This window comes from Anabrus simplex, chromosome 4 (genome assembly GCF_040414725.1).
Source record: "Anabrus simplex isolate iqAnaSimp1 chromosome 4, ASM4041472v1, whole genome shotgun sequence".
Classification (NCBI taxonomy): domain Eukaryota; kingdom Metazoa; phylum Arthropoda; class Insecta; order Orthoptera; family Tettigoniidae; genus Anabrus; species Anabrus simplex.
In genome coordinates, this window is record NC_090268.1 from 313,586,582 (window position 1) to 313,604,325 (window position 17,744).

Sequence of the window (17,744 nt, forward strand, 5' to 3'; positions counted from 1 at the left end):
TAAATTAATTTTGGATTGACTTTAATGCATATGCATGTTTTTACTATACCCTTTAAATTATATGTATGTATGTCTCAACAGCTCCGTCATCAGCTGTCATAGATGACCTAGGCGTTACTGAGAAGGTGTAAAAAGGAAATTAGGAGTGAGATAGTTTCCACTTGCCTTCCTCACTCATCCAGAAGTTGTTGTAGCGTATCGGTCTGCCAAGCCAACTGAAATGCACGTAGTAATAATTGACCCTATTAGCAACACTTTCACACCATTCATTACATGGACCGGCAGCTTTAGGAATGCCATTACTATCATTGCTCATACCGTAGTCGCTTTCATATCGTCAGAGCCAAGGATGAGACTAGAACAGATCTACGAAAGTAATAAATTACCTCTAGCCCACACTAGTGCACAGTTAACACAGGGTCTTGCCAGCATAGGCATGGATAGACATGATGGAATTTTTTAAATATACATTTCCTTCTTATTTTCGACATAACAGACACACAAACACGAATTTATAAAATATTCTCACCAAAGTACAGGCAGAACTCGTATCGTATTTGTGTGGACAGATATGAACTCCATACAGCTAATGGTTGCAGCAGTGACTGCTAAGACAAAATATAGCAAAGAGTTTTTCATTTGTGTAGTATATTAGACTTCGGCGATTGTAAGATGGCAAATGCGTACAGTTCTTGGATAGCACGTATTTGCATTTGGAGGACTATTTAGTGCAGGAAAATGGAAAACCACGGAAAACCAATCTCAAGACAGCCAACAGTGGGGACCAGCCCCTCTCCGTCTCCCGAATTCAGAGACGTAGAGGTCGTGGCCACCTCTCCCCTGCTCGGTTGACCGGTCGGAGTGCAGAGCTGTCGGACCACGGAACAGCCATGGCTACTTGTGGGCCAAGACCTACTCTATATCCATCGACCCACTAGCGATGGTTCAGAAAGGCCCTGAAATATCCAAACTCGCAGAGAACTATGAAGTCAGTAGTTATGTCAATATATGGCGACTCAGAGCTTTCCACTTGTGTTTATCATAACAAATTTTATACTATCAAAATGTTCCTACATTGCAAGTTTCATTTGGTTGAGCTAAACTCTTGGTCATATACTAAGTGTGTTGATTATATGTAAAACGGGCGTTGGGGGAGGGTATGAGACTCAGAATGCAGGCTGCTTAGTGGCTGACAAGAAGAGTTCACTTTAACTTGCGTGTCCTGCTAGGCAGAGTTCCCCTCCTCTCCAAATGATAGAAAAGGCTAAACTACTCGTCCACTCAAGTTCCTCGCACCTTTCTCAGATATTCTACTCACCCGGCGCAAAAAAGAACAAAACTTACAAACGAGTTGGAATATCACATGTAATACTCGCTGGAGGATTTGCCTTACAAGTATTGCACCAGGTCGCCACACGAAATTATTATTATTATTATTATTATTATTATTATTATTATTATTATTATTATTATTATTATTATTATTATTATTATTATTCAGTACATTTTAATATCATTATGATTAATTCTTATGTCTGTGTCCGTTAAATCAAATAATACCACCACAAGTTGCAAAAACGTCAAAAACCAATGAAGGTGCTGTACTCAGGCGAAGGCGTGGAATGAAACAGTTTGCCATTACTTTCTTCACTGTGCCACAAACCATATGAGATTCTTGTATGTTAATGCTGTTTCTCATAATATCCTGATAAAGATTAGAGTGTAAGAAAAAATTGCATCCAATAAATTATCGAAAAACTTAAGGGTGGAAAAGGTGGCTTTTGTACCTTAAAATATGAAGTACTCTCGCTTTCGTTGGAACTCGAGGACATACGAAACGAACATTTTAATGTAAACGTTGTATCATTTTGTAGACTAATAAGTAGAGTTTCTACTTACCGGTAAATTATATTTAATATGTCGAGATAAAATAGCAATATCGGTTCATAAACGCGTTAAAAGAAATTATAGTTGTTTATGGGAGGTGAAAAAGAAAATCCGATCAAAATGGATTTTAATGTTTGCTAAGTGTAAATCAATTATTAGCATTGTAGGCTACATAAACTTATCGAAATAATAACTAAGTTAGATAGTAATATCTTAATTTATTTAATGGACACTTCTTTCCCTCTATATATTCGTTCATCCCTTAACGGCGATATGGCTGTCAAGCCTCCCCAGTGGAATATTTGTAGCCCTGAATGGATACAAACCTGTACAGATACACCTGCAGCGATCAAACTTCGCAGATTTTAGCTAACCACTCGGTAGTTTAGATTGGCGTCGATGTGGAGCTAGTACAGTGTAAATCTGTAACTTACTTCGGCTAGGACTGGGAAAGAAGTGGTCGTAGTCTACAAGTGCGTTAGTCCTAGAATTCACCTGGAATTGAAAGGGCCCAACCATGGATCTCTCATAAACTCTAAGGGCCGGCACACACATACGATTTTTAATTGTTCGACCGTTTATCCGTGTCTGAAAAGTCCACACCCTGAAATCAGAGTGCGCATACAATCAGCATAAACAGGCATAAACAAGTCGAGGAGGATTTATTATTTTGTCGAACAACTATCGTGTCGCAGCGCTTTGTCCATGGCTTTACATCAGCGTGCGCATACAATCGACACAACAGTAGAGCAGGAACAACTGTCTATATAGTTGATGACTTGTGATTAAGCTTTAATTTGACTATAGTGAGTATTATAACGGAAGATGCTGAAAACTCCATTGAAGATGTGGAGAAAAGATCTGCTCTTTATTTAAAATCTCTAAATAAGTTTCTTTCCTACAACTTGCTTTACGTTGCACCGACACAGATAGGTCTTATGACGACGATGGGATAGAAAAGATCAATTACAAAATATATTATTTTCCTTTTTTCCCTAAAATCAGATCTGTACCCTTTTAAAAGCCGTCACGCTGCTTTTGGTTTGTTCAGCATAATGCATCATCGTTGAGAGTCGTGAATGGTTAATCCAAACGTAATTAATACACGCCCTACTGTTCAGGCACGTTTTGGCACGTGTCAGTTGCTGGAGATAAATGAGTGGCGTGGCTAAAAATAGAGCCGACAGCCAGCTTGTGGCGGAAGGGGGCCAGGCGGAGAGGCTTGGATAACAACATATCACTAGCTTACTGCAACAGGTTCATTTTCTGGTCAGATCATTGCAGCCAACCTGACAAGACTCTCCGTTTGCACCTTGTCTCTAGCAGAGACAGACGTACACTCACATTCATTGACAACTATTAACTGCCAAGATAGATTCTGGAACATAAGATCGTGGGTTCAAACCCAGCAGATAGTAAAATTGTTGAAGAATGGAAAAAGCATACGTAATCGAGCAAGATTGTAGGTTTTATATGACTGCTAACATCGTGACAATAATCATGGGACCTGCAGATTAACGTGGAATTCAAATCACAAGATTGTGACTTATCATTTCAAGAAACCCACACGTCCTGGTCGAGAATCGAACCACGGTCGCCTTCAACAGGTCAGTGGCTATGCCACTCGGCTATCACGCCCGTTTCACCTCGAATATCGTATGATGCTGGTATGGAAAATATCACTACTGATACACTTAGTGTTTACCCGTCAAAAAGACGTAAAAATTCAGGTGTCTGTGGCCCAACAGACTTCCAGTTTCTCTGCAGTGCAAAGGAACGTAGACATGTACACACAAGCATCCTGAATGCCTGCACCGGCTGGCTGAGGTTGTACGGCTATTATTATTATTATTATTATTATTATTATTATTATTATTATTATTATTATTATTATTATTGTCATGATATATGAATCGGTCAGCCTTACTGGGTTGTTGCACTACGAGTTGCCCACTATTAAATGGTCTCAGAATAATTTAGCACCATATATTATTCAAAATCAGATATTGTACAACATAAAATGTGCTTTGGGTCCAAGGTGTAACGTTCTCATAAACATATTACTTTAATATCTGGTTGTTCGTTACCTAAAGGCCAATATTCCCAAGTGCCATTTTCACTATCTCACACCTCCCTGGTCACGGCGCCATTCGTATGTATTGAAGCACGACTTATTACTCCACCGACATGCCGCAATACGCTGAGCTGCAGCTCTGTACAGAAGTCACGCGAACGTGGTCTGTACCTTGCCTTCGAGTGGTGTTGTTTTAAAAGATAAGACGTTTATATTGCTAGCCTCCTGTCAATATGAATTAAAAAAGGAAGAGGTCCGACCTTTTAACAGTGTGAGGAGAACATGCTAAGAAAGGCAGAGACACTCCCAAAGCCTTGAAAAATCTAAACCTGTATGAGCAAGAATTGAACAAAGTTCAGGGAAAATAATAAAAGAATATCCTAGTTCAATAAATGGAAGCAATACCAGCTGTCTCGCAATACAAGAAAGTGACTGGGTAGAACCAAAGCTAGACATTTGCTTCGAAAAGAAGCCCTATAGATGAAAGAAAGAAATGAAACAATATTAGAACACCGAAAATGTATCTATGAAACTAAATTTAAGTCTAATACCAAGAATAGTCTTGTAGTTGAGCAACAGAAAATTGAAAATAAGTTCTAGAAACAAACTTAGTTATTTTGTACCAAGAATCGCCTTGTAGTAGAGCAAAGAAGGCTTAATTAAAAATTGCAAATTGGACGGTAAAACCAAAAACAGGTATCTCAAAAGTGGTGTTGTTGAGGAACAAAGTACTAGAACATAGCAAACTGTTAGAACCACATCTTCAATAATTAATTATCTTACCTCGAAGAACACATAGCCAACACTTTAAAAAGTCAGTATTACTTTAGCCATGGATCAGCAGTATTAAGACCAAAACTAGTGTTTTCAGATTCAAAACGAAAACACTTTATCATGAAATTTGGTGAGATAACATATAGAGTATTGTATTAGTGATTTGCTGATTGTTGCGATTGTAATCCAGAAGCACGGGAATAAAATGGTGCTTTAGAAATCTGAAGACTTGCAAAGACCTATGTCACAAGTGATTCTTCTCTTCGAGCTGAAATAAAATAAAAAATAGTGATTTTGATTAACCTTCATTTCTATTTCAAATTTACATCAAAATAAAAACCTGTCTCAGTGCCCGTAACACTGTACGAACTAGTTTATGTTTCGTTAAAGAATCTTTTTTGGGTTTTGATGGTAGTAGTCCAAAATGTTTATGTGAGATTTATTATTGTCTGTGTAATTGTAATTATATGGATGTAGGATAGGGATAGAAGTCTTGGAATTAGGAAGATGATGCCAGTTGCGTTCCTACGCGGGTCCACAACAGTATTCGGGCTATGATGGCACACATGAGAATATTTATCCTTCACTAAGTAATACATTATTCAAAAAGAGAAATTTGGTCACGTTTTTAGATGATCCTAAATACATTGTGCCACTCCGTGGCTGGATGAGGATTGGGCTGTTACGAGAATAACATGTGATGTTTAGTTAACAGAAGGCTCCACTGTCATCCAGACATTGGGGAAGTGTCAGAGACAGCTGAAAGGTAAGAATGCCTCAATTTAAAGTGTGTGTGCGGAGGTTGGCCTGTGTGGAGTGTTGTGTTTGCAAATCATGGTTGACAGTGCGTACCGATGTTGGCAACGGTGGAAGAAGTTGTCTCCTAATGAAGCCACTCGTGCACTTACACTGCTTTGAAAACGTTACTCGCAGAGGCAGACCTACGTTGCCAGAATGCTGGGTTTGATCAAAATACGATATGGTATCTGTGGAAGCGTTTCCTGTAGACTGGAAGTGTTGCCAGGAGCCCTGACACGGGCTGCCAAGAAAATATTCCCAGGCAGGATCTTCATATGCTTCTATGGTGATGACCGTGGTGATTATTATTTTAACAGGAAGTACAAGTGGGTGGACATCCTCAATTTACACCAATAAGAGGAAAAATGGATGGGGTCCGCCACTTTGAAAATTGAATGTATCGGCCAAAGAAGGATAAGGGACACAAATGGCGTGAATCAAAAATAACTCGGCCTAGAAATCCTAACACCTTTGGCGTCGGAAGGGAAAAAGTGTTAAGCTCTCCGCAACTGCCAAGTTACAGCGTGAACATTTCTGGTGGGCGTACAGTGGGCGTACGGTGAACGAGTTAGTGACCAACTAGTCTGAAACAGGCATCGAGGGGCAAAATTAAGATCCTGACTACACGCTTGAGAACTTACCTGCACTGGGCAGATGACATTGTGGCAGGAGACTGCATTTTGCTAGAGATTATCTGCACTTCCAGCTAAGAAACTGGCATGTGTACTGGCCTCAGATAAATCCCGTTTCGTGTTATATCGTTCAGATGATCGTCTACGAGTCTGGAGAAGAAATGGTGAGTGGTATAATCCAACAGCTTTACAACAGCTTTGCTTATAGAGATGGATCTGTTATGGTGTGGACAGGCATACGACTTGACACGAAAACCGATCTTCTGATCATTCCTGCTCCTTTACTGCTCGACGGTGCATTGACAAAATCTTAGTGCCACATGTGGCTCCTTACGTGAGGCAACGTGGTATTCATTCATGAAGAATCTGGAGCGCATGATGGCAGCATCGTTCGGTAATTACGTGAAAAAGCACTGCGTACAATGAATGGAGTAGCCGTCCAGAAGTTCCGACTTCAATCGACTCGAACAAGTCTGGGACTAAATGGAGGTACGCACCCCAAACACTACAAACCTTTGTGGACGCCCTTTTTTGAAGACGTCTGCCTCAACTGCTCGTGCAGCGACTTATCAGAAGTATAAGTGTATGAACATATGCCAAAGTGAGCAAATTTATTTTTTAAGTAGTGTGTATGAAATTTTGAGATAGTCGTATCATACTGATTCATCGACGGGTCATCCACCGCTTGGGTACCGCAGACTGCTACTCGTTTAAAATAAAGTGAAGATACGAATTATTCATCACCACATTTGTGCGCGGCCGTAATGCTTCCCCGAAGGGGCGTGAATTCAAACTTCTTCCGAAAGTCAGGATTATAACAATAAAATCATAACACTACCGCGTACTTTCAAAAGTGTTTGCATAATGGTTCCTTCCAATTAATTTCACATTTTCCAAAATCCACTATTTTCCAACTGCATACCTGTAATAAGTTCAGGTTTAACTATTGATGTGTTTATGGCTAGACTACCTTAGTTGACGGGTTAGTTTCTGTTCAGTTGCACTATAATGCCACCTAACGGAGACGATTAGATTAGCAACACACAGAGCATACGTCACTTGACAATAGTCAGTGAGTGAAATGTTGTTGCTGATTAGTTTTACTGTAGAGGCTTAGACATTGTAGACCTTGTGTCGGATGACAGGTTTTGAGATCACTGGAGTACAGATCCCAAAAGCAAGTTCGTTCAGATACCTTGTTATCCAACAAAATGGTGGACTGGAGGAGAAAATAAAGAACAGGATTCGGTTGGGATGGTTAAACTGGAGAAAATCATCGAATGTACTGTGTGACAAGAAGATGCCAGAAAAAATAAAAGGGAACGTACATGGGTCCGTGGTGGCACCAGCAATGATATATGGAGCAGAAACTTGACAAGTTACAAGGAGATGTAGAAAAACTGAACGTGGCAGAAATACGAATCCTGTGGTGGTCAAGTGGACGTACAAGGTTGAAGAAAGTGAGAAATGAAGTAAAGACTTAACGTGTTGCAAGTTTCTGAGAAAGTCGGAGAGGTTCAGATGGTATGGCTACAATAAGACAAGTGATTATGAATATATGAGGAATAAGATGACCGAACTGTAACATAGAGGAGGAATATCAGCTCAAGTGACCCGGTATAAGTGGTGTAGGACTAATCAAGGTGCAGCACAATAGGTGGTATTGTCGTGGCAGCATTAGTGTGTGTATTATGATTACGATTATTAGGGTTAGGAACTTGTTCAAAATTAAATTTTAATTAATGCTTGTTTGAAACTTTTCTAAATAAAGTTGATCATTTTCATATTACAAGAAAGATCTATTTCCTGGGTTATTAATAATTGTCAGTCTGGATTGGCTCTATGCAATGACATAAAATGTTCAAAATTAAATTTATAGTTAGTTTTGTTAAACATTTGTAGAAGTAAATTGAACGGTTTCAAAATATCAACAAGAAACCCCCTCGACCCCTCTCTTAGGTCCCCTTACTCCTTATCATTTTATAATGCTAATTAGCCCTGCATCTATACTAATGCAATTGTAAAGTGTATACAGAGTTTCATAAAACGATTCCCTGCTGTTTACCCGTGATACTCGAACATACACACAAATATACATACCTTGTGGTGATGAATATTATTTAAACAGTAAGTACAACAGGGCGACCATCCTCTACTAACAATAAGCAGATTTCTTTTTTATAGAAAAGGAAGATGGGCAAGACTTTGAGGAACGAAAGTCTCGGTTTAAAAGAAAATGTGGGCCACTAAGGGGGTGAAAATGAAAGACTCTCCATGAGTCGCAAACTTAACACTGTTGGGGTCAGAAGAGAACAAGAGTAGACCAAGGGAGGTCAGATACGAAAAATGAAATCCTGAAGCCTGACACAAATAATTTGGAGCAATGCCAGACTCAGCTACGAGATTCATGGTAGCCAGCCCAAGCTCACAAATTGAAAACTCCTTGGAACATTTCAGTCGCCTCTTGCCTCAGGCAGGGAATACCATGGGTGTATGCTACCGCACCCACCCGGAGTGGAATACATACACAGAAAAAATTAACCGGTGGTTACTAAAGTCTTTATATGACACCGAAGAGTTTCTTTCATGAAACAAAATTACTGGGCGAGTTTGCCGTGTTGTTATGGACGCGCAGCTGTGAGCTTGCATCCGGGAGATAGTGGGTTCGAACCCCACTGTCGACTGCCCTGAACATGGTTTTAAGTGGTTTCCCATTTTCACACCAGAAAAATGCTGGATCTGTTCCTTAATTAAGGCTACGGGCGCTTCCTTCCCACTCCTAGCCGTTTCTTATCCCATCGTCGACATAAGCAAATTGTAGAACTAATTCTAAGAAGAATAAAAATAAACAAAACTGTCATTTTCATAATGTACAGATAAAAAGTTGATTTTATTTATGGAGATGTAGTAAGAAGAATATAAATGAGAGTAATGGCCGATTCACAGTCTTATTTTCAGCCTGTAACTGTCGTTACATAATTTAAGAAGAAAAAGATGTCTACACACCGTGAAGGAACAAGTGCGTGCAGTGCAGTATTCAAATTCCCGAAGTGTTATGAAGTGGTGTATTTCTACGAATAATAAGGATTTGTATCAATATGTAATATTCAGAAGAACCATAATTAAACTTGAAGGTGTTTGGAAACCCTGCAATTATCTCCTGGAATACGTCACGATTTCAATTAGTTTGGTAATAACACATAACACAAAGTGATAAAAAGTCGAAGATGATCCGTGCTCGAGTGTTGGGAGATAACCAGATAGCATTCACGTTACCTCACACAACTGTGATATGTGATGTGAGGTATAAGACCAGAGTAATGCAGAATGGTTGGTGTTCAGATTGTAGGTCTATGTGCTGTACTTATGTTATTTTCCTTTACATATCGTACTTGGCGCTTGCTATATCACTGGTCATTAGCATCAAGTATTCAGAAAACTACGAGGGTGGGGCAGTAAGCCATGGCAACTACTATTAACGTTGAAAACATTTCTTAACCCTTTATAAGGCGGTGGGAATTATTTTCCCACCAAGGTTTTTTTGTCATTTCTGGGAGCTGTGAGTTTATTTCACATGTATTGATGTGTGCTGAACTCTTGGGAATATCTGTGGAACTACTCTGATCTCCTTGGAATCTTTACCTTCTTTGGAAAACATCTGAATAGCGATATTGTACCAGCGCAACGCCTGTTGTGAAGAAGATTTATGAACTGAAAATAGGGTAAGAAATCAATATTTTATAAGTCTATTTACTATTTACATGAATTTTCTTTGTTTACTGTGCATTTTTCTCATTTGTTCTGAGATTATTTACTTCCTTTTACCAATTGAAGAGTTCTGAGATATAAATTTCTTTCACATTGAATGTGAGAATACGCTTCCCATAGCCCACATAGGTGTCCGAAATATTTCTTCTAAATGAAAAGTGAACTAACTGAACTGAAATTGTGTCCGTAGGTGGACTATGGGAAATATGTTCCCACTTCTGAATGGTAGACAGAAGGCGGTGGGAAGTAAATTCCCCCCTGAGCACTGGATTGTCTTTTATTAGCACTTATGGAGCATGTAAATAAAGTTAGTTAGGAAAGAAAGTGTATTAATGAGTACTGCCTTATAAAGGGTTAACAGTCAAAGTACGAAAAACGTAAAATTAAGAAATTTCGTCAACTGTGCAGAAAGTTGAAGGACTAAAGGGCTCGGAAATGTTTCAAATTTTGAGCCTTGGATGGCTCTATCGAACTAAAAAACAAATTTCGAAAATAACTTCCGGCCTAAATGCAGTTCCGGAAAAACTGCATAAAATCACTTGTTTCCTTACTCGTTTCCTTCATTATTCAAATCCTAGCCAAATTAACTTACTTACCTAATTCTTTCTCTAATGTTTGCAAAATGTCCACACCGAATGTATTTATAAGGGCTTAAGTGAAACTCTTCATTGAATCACATTCGCGCTCGCAGTGGTAGAAAAAGTCAAACTGCTAATCTAATCGACCGGATAACGATTAAAAATTGGATTGTAATTTTTACGAATAAATAAAGGATATATTCTCTTACTGTATTATATTTGATTTACCTAAAATTCGTAGGCCATATTCCTAGGATGTTTTCAACATTGAGTTGCTTGCCAGAAAGGCTAGAACTGTAGATTTTTTTCGCACGAATGCAGGATCTACCAGAAAAATGGAGTGAAGAGCGTAAGGTGCTATCGGATACATGAATAATGCTGAGTAGGTTTACCAGGTGCAGGATATAAAGCGAGGAAACTTTCATCCAGGAAATCCTTGTTTATTCTCAGAGAGTACAGTAATCTTCAAAGTAGTCCTCTATGTTTTCTATAGCACGTTGACAGTGACGCGGAGACGTCGGATACCAGTCACCTCAAAGTTTGTACGTTTTATAGTTTGTGCGTTTATGTTGCACAGCATTGAAAATGTCCTCTTGTGTTCCAAACCACATCTTTCACACTTTGGAGATGAGGTCAAAATCCCTCGGAGACAAGTCCTGCGAGTATGGCGGGTGTTCCAGTACTTCCCACCCCCATCGCAAAAGCTACCGTATCACATCCATTCAGCACGGAGCCCGACTCACAACTGCCGTCCTATGGCCCTATGCGTAGTACCTGTCCAACGCATTGCCATCTCGTGCTGTGTCCATGTTCTATGGGTGTCGTGCTTTCCAGAGCATGCGAGCATTGTATGATAGCATCGTTCAAATGCGAGGAAAAACGAGTTATGCCCCAACCGTTGTAGAAGCTATATAATTTACTCCATAATCTACTAAACTAACGAGGGAACATCGGCAATGGTTACGTCTCCGATCACGATGAAACTTGCAAAACACATTGAGGTGCACGTAAAAAATGTGTCAGCATCAATTTTGGGTGCCGACATTCTTTAGGCCGTTAACTAAAGGGCATAAAAGTTGCGACATTTCAAGTTTCGAGCGAAGAGCTATGAATATCTTCTTACTACATCTCCATAAATAAAATCAACTTTTTATCTGTACATTATGAAAATGACAGTTTTCTTTATTTTTATTCTTCTTAGCATTAGTTCTACAATTTGCTTATGTCGACGATGGGATAAGAAACGGCTAGGAGTGGGAAGGAAGCACCCGTAGCAGATCTAAAAAACTAGATACATACTTTCAAAAGTGGTGCCTCCGTCCAAATCTCCAAAAGACTGTCGCATCTGTGTTTCGTCTCAGAAATAAATTTGCCAACTACAAGCCTACAATAACATTCAGAAATCAATCCCTACAACACTGTCCCTTCCCAAAATACTTAGGTGTCACATTAGACAGATCCCTAACATATAAACATCATATTAACAACACAGCCGCCAAGATCAAAAGTCGGAATAATATTCTTCAAAAATTAGCCGGCACATCCTGGGGTGCAAACAACCAAGTGTTGAGATCTACTGCTCTAGCTCTTTGCTATTCAGTTGCCGAATACTGCGCTTCAACTTGGCTGAACAGTGCTCATACTGCGAAGATTGATGCTCAACTAAATCAAGCAATGCGCATCATAACTGGTTGTATTCGCTCTACAAACGTGGCCTGGCTGCCTACACTCAGTAATATTCCACCGCCTTGCTTAAGAAGATCTGAAGCTCTTCTAAAACTGTGGAAGAAGACCAGCCTGGACTCCAACCTCCCCGTTCACCAGGATATTACTCAACCTGCCCCTCCACGACTTAACTCTAGATCTCCACCCTGGCGCACTGCACTTACACTGGAAGAATCTGGGTTCTCCATCACGAACGCCTGGTTACACCACTGGCAGCAGTCTTCTGTTCCCAATCAACATCTTGTGACTCTACCTCATGTTCAACCTCCCGGATTCCATCTACCCAGACGTCAATGGAGGACTCTAAACAGGATAAGTTCAATCAAGGAAGATGCGGCTGTACTCTTTATAAATGGGGCTGGCAGAAGTCTTCTGGGTGTGATTGTGGAGCTACCTCACAGACCATCCACCACGTAATTGCCGAGTGTCCACAGAGAGCATTTCAAGGTTCTTTGGAGGACATTCATAATGCAACTGAGGAGGCCTTAAAATGGATCAATGGACTTGATTTGGAACTATAGGCTTCTGCTTGTATATATTGTGTATATATTGTATACTTATTTATATAATCTATCTGTGCACATCATACGATAAATAAATAAATAATAAATAAGTGCTAAGCCGGTACACTGCCTGACTCCTGCCACACCTATGCACTTCCGCTCCTCCCCTTTCTTATTGGTTCACGCCACACTTTATCCTTCTCCCTGCGCCTGCCTCTCTGCTTAGCTGCTGAAAGAAACCGGCGCTATACTTCGCTTCTTTTCGTACTATAATTATTGAAATCCTTTAAATAACGTTCCTTTTCTCACATAATGATAATAAATAACCTAAAATAATATATCCATATTTTATTCAAATTTTATACTTCCAGTCCTGTTAATTCCGGTGAGTTGTCACATTCATGGCATCGTGGATACAACCCCGAGTTAAGCACCACCATCAGGCGTGATCAAACGCGGAATGGGGTACCGCGTCCGACCTACGCTTAAGTTATTATTAACTCCTATAACCACCTTAAAGCTGTCGGCAGTGTCCTTCAGAGTGGACGTACACATGAAATTAATTTAAATCACCCACCATTAAATAATTCACCCACCTTTAAACAACGTTAAATATCTTTTTATTTAAGGAAATTACGTGCCTAGGTAGATGATCTCAATTAATGTAATGAGATTCGGTACCTTGGGATACCAAAATCTGGTTACAGGTCCAGACCTTCTTGTTATGCCCCACGCCCCTTCCACTTTGTGTACGCTATCAGCTGTGTCATAACGAAATTGCGGACAACAATAATTATAAACTCCGAGTTTGTACCTATTGGTATTTTCCGTATTGCGTACTCTGGTATAAGGAATATAGGTAGAATGTTTTTATTTGTGCTTATACTGAACGATTTAGGATATTTATGTTTTGCAGTGACAGACACAACACATTTCAATTCAGCAATGGTTGCCGAATATAAATCAATTTAATGCATAGACAACTTTTGATACGAGTATGACATGGAATGTAGCAAAGTTTGGCGTAATAAGAAAAACCTTCAAAATAAAAAAGATGTACATTATCACAGATATTTTCATTTAAGAAATATTTTCATTTTATATTTAAGAAATTGTGTTACGAGAAACTTCTATTACGCTCTCTCACAAGACTCTAACAGACACTTGAAGTGCGCCTGCGCTGTGAGTGAGTTTCTACATTGGTTGTTCCCCCTACTGTCCCTTCCCCTTCCCTTCTCAAACGTAGTCTTGGTGGCTGGTTGCATCCAGTGTTAGACTCTCACTAATTATTTGTCGCTCTCTTGAGCAACTACTGAGAGGTTCCTTTCGAACCCAAGGCTTCTGGGCTGCGAACATCGGAGCGTAAGTCGTGAGTGAATGTTGTATGTGTGTGTATTGAGTGAAAGGTTAATGCTTGTGGCCGCGAATGGGTGTGTAAGTGGATTTGAGTTGTGCTTCTGCGTGTGCTGTGCTGTTTGGATGGGCCGGGTTCGTAGTCCAGGGGCCTATGGCCAGTTGAAGGCCGTTTCTTTTCTTTAATGTTAACTACTTGTCTCTATTATATTTTCTGGGGATAACATATCTCCTGTTCTGTTTTATACGTAAGAGGCCAATATAAGTTTATTGGTTTACCTTTAACGAGTGTTTCAGCTATAATGTTATACATAATGTTGTACATATGTTGTCAGTGAATAAAAGACAAATGGATTTACAGATGGAAAGCTCCCTAACCTCGGTCCACCTAGCTTCCTCTCTGGGCATGTTCCTATTTTCCTAGGCCCTAATGTTAGCACCTTCTCAACATTTATATATACAATAGATATACAGTAATCACAGGCAGATCGGTAGTCTTACTTTACCGGTACCTTTACATTATTGCTGACGAAGGTCTATGTATTCAACAAGTACCGATATTAAACTATCACACTACAGTCTTCTGGATGCAATGGCAGTTACATACGTAAACATTAAAATAGCTATTGTACGAACGGGTACAACAACAGCAATGGAAGTATAAAATTTTAATCAAATATGGTTATATTAATTATTTATCATTATGTCTGAAAATGAACGTCATTTAAAGGATTTCATTAATTATAGCACGAACAGAAGTAGAGAATAGCGGCGGTTCCGTTCAACAGCTAAGCAGACGGGCAGGCGCGGGGATAAGGAAAAAGTTTGGCTTGAACCAGGAGGAGGGAGGAGGTGCAGAGGTGTGGCAGGAGTCAGGGAGTGTACCGGCTTAGTATTGGCTAGCAGGTATTCATCGCTGTTCGCGCGGAACTTGAAATTTCGCAACTTTTAGGCATCTTAGTTGACGCCCTAATGAATTTCAGCACCCAAAATTGATTCCAACATCTTTTTTTTACGTGTACCTCAATGTGTTTTTCAAGTTTCATCGCGATCGGAGACTTAACCATTGCCGATGTTCCCTTGTAAGTGGTGGTCTATATGATTAACATGGTTTCAAATTAAGGCATGTACTGTACACCAGAGATGAGAGAAAATAATTCTTGATACGTTGTCTGGAATCGGCGAGGAGAATACCAGAAGAAAATCGTAATAAGGCTAGCCACTACCAGAGAAGATATATGAATCTCTCGTCTATTTAGATTCCCAAAAACAAAATGAGCCTTGGTGACTTCAACGACCCCATAAATAACTGGGACAGGCTGAAAAAAATGTTAATCTTATTTATGTTTGTTGTTTCATTGGTACCTGCGCGGTGGACATAAAGTTCGTTTAATAATGTACGTTCTATGAGTTAAAGAAAGCAACAGTTGGAAACATTTCGGAAGAAAGCTTACAAACAGACTTTCAGAGCTGAGCACAACTTCCTTTTCCTCCTGGCCTTTTTCCCAATTTGTTGAGGTCGGTTCTTGATTTGGATTTGTACCCAGATTTGTCTGGATCCTCTTCTTGACGCCATCCTTATCTGGAGGAATGTAATATGTGTTAGGTACTAGTGGGGTGTGTCGAGAAGCAGTAGGGAACGTTGGCAAGGCGTTCTCTTATGATGACAGCGATGGAGCTCCCTACTGCGCAGAGTACAGATGCCATGTCAGGAAATCGGTGGCCTCGGAGAGGTTCCTTGAACTTCGGAAACAGGTCGAAGTCAGACGGACTCATTTCTGGTGAGTACGGAGGTTGTTCCAAGACCTCCCAATGCCCAGATCCGACCCGCCCGAAACGCCTTGACCTATCGTGCAACCGACCTGTACGGTAAAGCTTCACGTAAAATTCGATAATATTCGGATCTATTTTTTGCCCCAGGCAGCCTCTACGAACGCTCATCCCTTTTGAAAGATGCTTTAGAGTGGAGAAATAGACACTCTTCACTTCAACGCCACACAGGAAACTCACTCCCAACTGGATGTGCATCAAATGCACACTACACATAGACAACGGCGCCACCTGACTGCTCCCAAATTCTATTTGCGCACGCCCGATCTCCTGCGAGTGTCTGGACTACGTTGCCCTCGTATATATATGAAGAGACGTGTATTAAAACAACTTCCCGAAGCCAGAAGTATTATCCACAGGCCTATACGTTAAAATACCCAGTCCATGTAGGAATCGAAGCTGGGCCCTCTGAACCGAAGTCCAGTACGCTGACCACTCAGCCGACCACAAACGGAAAGCGAAAAAACCTTCAGAGTAAGCAAAGAATAAAATTGTGCGTATAGAGCCGTAGAGATGAAAGTAGGCATCTAAGCGCACGATGCCTGAAGAGTACAAGTCTGAAAGTGGTCCTTCACAACTGGACGTCATAAATCGTAGAGAACAGATCAACGAAAGTTCCATATCGATGTTTAGACGCTCGTGTCCAGCACACACACGCACTTCTCTAACCTTGGATAGCAGGAAGCCAACGACCTGCTGCTGGCCCCACATTACACAGTAAGAAATAAAATAGTGGATGAATCGTGCCCTCAACATCCTCCTCCTCTTACTCCTACTCCTTCCATAGCGCCGCAGGCACTGGCTACTGTGTAATGTTATGAGCTGCCAACCTTCACAGATCCATACTGATTGCTGTGTTCAAGCACACATGCCACAGTGCGGGCAATATAACCACCATTGCTGGGAGATAATTAAAAGATCAGTCATTGTCTTTCTTAAGTTACAGAAATGCTTCTTCCTGTCACATAAGAAATCTAACCTTCAAAAATAGCTAAACAGTGCGTTAGAAATTTTTGTTTAGTGTATAATGCAAGACCCGGTCCCGTGGTGTAGGGGTAGCGTGCCTGCCTCTTACCCGGACGCCCCGGGTTCGATTCCGGCCAGGACAGTGAATTTTACCTGGACATGAGGGCTGCTTCGCGGTCCACTCAGCCTACGTGATTAGAATTGAGGAGCTAACTGACGGTGAGATAGCGGTCCCGGTTTCGAAAGCCAAGAACAATGGCCGAGAGGAATCGTCGTGCTGACTACACGACACCTCGCAATCTGCAGGCCTTCGGGCTGAGCAGTGGTCGCTTGGTAGGCCAAGGCCTTTCAAAGGCTGTAGTGCCATGGAGGGGGGGGGGGGTTATAATGCAAAAAGGAAATAAGTTCAATGACTCTGTGGTGTAGTGCTCAGTGTGATTAGCTGACACCCCAAGAGGCCCAGGTTCGATTCACGGCTCTGCCACGAAATTTGCAAAGTAACACGAGGGCTGGAACGGGTCCACTCAGCCTCGGGAGGTCAACTGAGTAGAGGCGATTCGATTCCCATCTCAGTCCGGTTTCCCGGGATGGTACCTAACTTGCTTCCTTCCTCTTCCTAGTCTATCCCTTGCAATCTTCCCATCCCCCTGCAAGACCCCTGTTCAGCATAGCAGGTGTGAGGTTCTGGTCCTTTTCCCAGGTTTTCCCCGACCCAAAGTCTCACGCTCCAGGACACTGGCGGTAGAGATGTGATCCCTCGCAGAGTCCTTGGGAAAAATGAACTCTGGGCGGTAGACGGATGAAGTAAGAAGAAAGAAAGACTCTATGATCACAAAACCATTCGGCCTGAGTTACT